Source organism: Pteropus alecto, unplaced genomic scaffold (assembly GCF_000325575.1).
Source record: "Pteropus alecto unplaced genomic scaffold, ASM32557v1 scaffold24, whole genome shotgun sequence".
Taxonomy (NCBI): domain Eukaryota; kingdom Metazoa; phylum Chordata; class Mammalia; order Chiroptera; family Pteropodidae; genus Pteropus; species Pteropus alecto.
Genome location: NW_006439192.1, coordinates 20,708,590 through 20,711,437, shown reverse-complemented (window position 1 = coordinate 20,711,437; position 2,848 = coordinate 20,708,590).

Below are 2,848 nucleotides of genomic sequence, written 5' to 3'. Positions count from 1 at the left end.
TCAAACTGTCAGTAGCATTCTCAAAACGCTTTTCGACTAATGCCATTATAATTTAGAATTCTGATGTGGACTACTTTTATCTAAAGGTTTTTTTTTTTGTTTTTTTATTTTATTTTTGCCTCCAGTGAAATAAAATGATTTGAAGCCTAATGAAAATTAGAAATTACTAGACGGACTATCAGGAAGAATCCAGAATTTAGTCTATAGGGACTCAAGTGCAAATCAGTAGTCAGGTTTATTGGTGACCTAACATCCTCTGTATGATACAGGAAACACCACACAGGCATACTACTGGTGCGAACCTCTTCTCAGTCGCAGCCACAGTCAGTTTTCTCCTGGAGCTCCTTCTCTGTCATCAAGATTTGTTTTGGAAAAGGATGCAGCCTCCCATGTCCTGTAAACCCTTCCTCGCTGTCCCTGAAATATTTTCTTTTCATTATAAAGTTTTAATGCTGATCAGGGTTTCTCAACTATGGCATTATTGATATTTTGGTCCTATGATTTTCGATTGTGGAAGCTGTCCTGTGCATTCAGGATGTTTAACAACAACTCTGGCCTTTACCTACTAGATGCTGGTAGTGCTCCCTTGCCAAAGTGCACCAAACAAAAATTGAAGACATTACCAAACGTCCCCTGTGTGGGATTGGGGGACAAAACTGTCCCCAGCTGAGATCCACTGCCTTAGATGATAAGGAAAAGGACAAATGATGGTTATAAATGCTTCTGTCTTTTCATCTTTCTCGTAATACAAGGCAACGTGATTTGGGCTATAATCTGGGATGTGAATGCTAAGCTTGTCTTCGTCCTGTACTTGCCAGTGACCTCGAGCTAATCTTTTTAAAAACTCTTGGAGCCTCCAATGCCCATTTATATGCAATATGAAAGAGGATCTCCTTCAAAGTCGTTCACAGTTTAGTGAGCAGATAGAAGTAATTTTATTTTATTAAAATAAAAGCTTTAAGTTTAAATTAGTGGTTTCTCACACCTTGGTAAGGAAAGAGACAGATGTTGAAGCCTTTGGGTAACTTCCTATTAGATGTGTACATGTAATGTATCTTCCACAGGCATATATGTTGTTGTCCCAGGGAGAGAGCAATGCCAGCTGCCGGGCTTGGTGTTATCACCACCCTCTCTGAGACAGCACACCCATGCGTCCTACTTCACTCTTCCTCCTGGGTATGAAGTCATTTCAACCTCTCTCCTTCTTAGCTGTGTACCCACTTCGAAGTCCTAAAAGGTCTTACTGAATAAAGAGCTTCTCTGTTCACCCTTTGTATATGAAGACATGGTGAGCCATAAAGAGATCATTCCAGTACCACCGACTTTGTTGGAAACCTTAAAATGATCCCTGATATCCCAGGGGAATGCCACATTTCAAAACTCTCTTCTCAGTTGTTCCCAAACAAGATCGTATCCTGACCAACAAAAGCCCAATGATTACTTTGCAAGCACTCCAAAATCCTGTTTAAATACCCTGTATGAAAAGCTGCAGATAAAAGATTTTTATTGGAAACCTTTTTTTCCCATTTAAATATAAAACAATGTCCACATAAAACAAAGGCCGATATCTTTATTGCATGCCAAAGTAAAAGATGAATTTCTGTTTATTTGTAATCATTTCATGGAATCTAGCCAGATTTACAAAATCTAGAGATTTTACTTCTGGATGAAATTTTAACTGTTCAATTTCCTACTGTATAGTTTGTGAATAACCCAGGCTTCATGGTTTTTCTTCAGCCCCCTCCATCTTTAGCCCTTTACTACCACTTAGAGTGTCTTTGAGTATGGAAGGAAGAACTCAATCTCTTTTAGAAATTTCACTTTTCTTATTTTCTCTTAATTTATACAATATTTTGTAAATGGTCACTTCTGCATAAATGTTGTCAGCTTAACTGAACTGAACCCAAATACCTGGTGTTGGTTGTGGTTCTCACTGTCAAGTTTAGAATTTGTGTTGCATGAGGATTTAAATCATTCATTCCAAGGCTACTTCCTACTACTGTGAACTTATAAGACCAAACTTAACAAGATACTTTGTACCTAATAATGCTTCTTGAATTACTATGGCACATCCCAATATCCACCGAATCCTGAAAAAAGCAGATTCCTTACCCTCCACGAAAGCTGTGCAATGAGCTAATTGCAGGAGCTGTAAACCAGACAGATCTCACAGGTCATCACTACACACAGCCTGCCTGGAGCTTTGTGGCAATACCAGGGTAACCAAAGTAGAAGGCTAAGATAAAAATGTTTACCATTATTCTCCCAGATTCAGATAACTCATCATTTTCTTGGAAAACTGAATGTTACCCAGGTTTCTTCCTTTCCATTTGGCAAAAAAAAAAAAAAAAAAAAATCAAGCTTACTGGCACTTCACCCAAAGTGGGGTGGGCAGTGTAGGTTTCATGATCACGTGGGTGAGGCACAGAGGAGAAATTATTATCGCTGAGATATACTAAGTTCCAGAGGAAGCAGTAAGATTAGAATGATCCCAGGCACTGTGCTAGCATCTGGAGTCACTTTTCATCAGTTCTGTTTCAAAATCAGAAAAGAAAAAAAAAAATCACTCTTGAATCACACTCTTTTGCCATTTTATTTCACAACAATCATGGAGATGTTCAGTTATTATCTCCCACTATTACCAAACGCTGAAAACATGCCTCTGCAGGACACCGTCCTCAGCAGCTTTGTATGTATTATCTCACAACAATGACACAAGGTAGATATCACTCTCTACCCTTTTGCAGATAAGAACCCCAAGACTCAGTATTTGAAATGAACCCAAATCACAAAACTTATGCTATACACTGGGTTCTTCTCCACCTTTATAAAGCTCCCTCACCTCCAA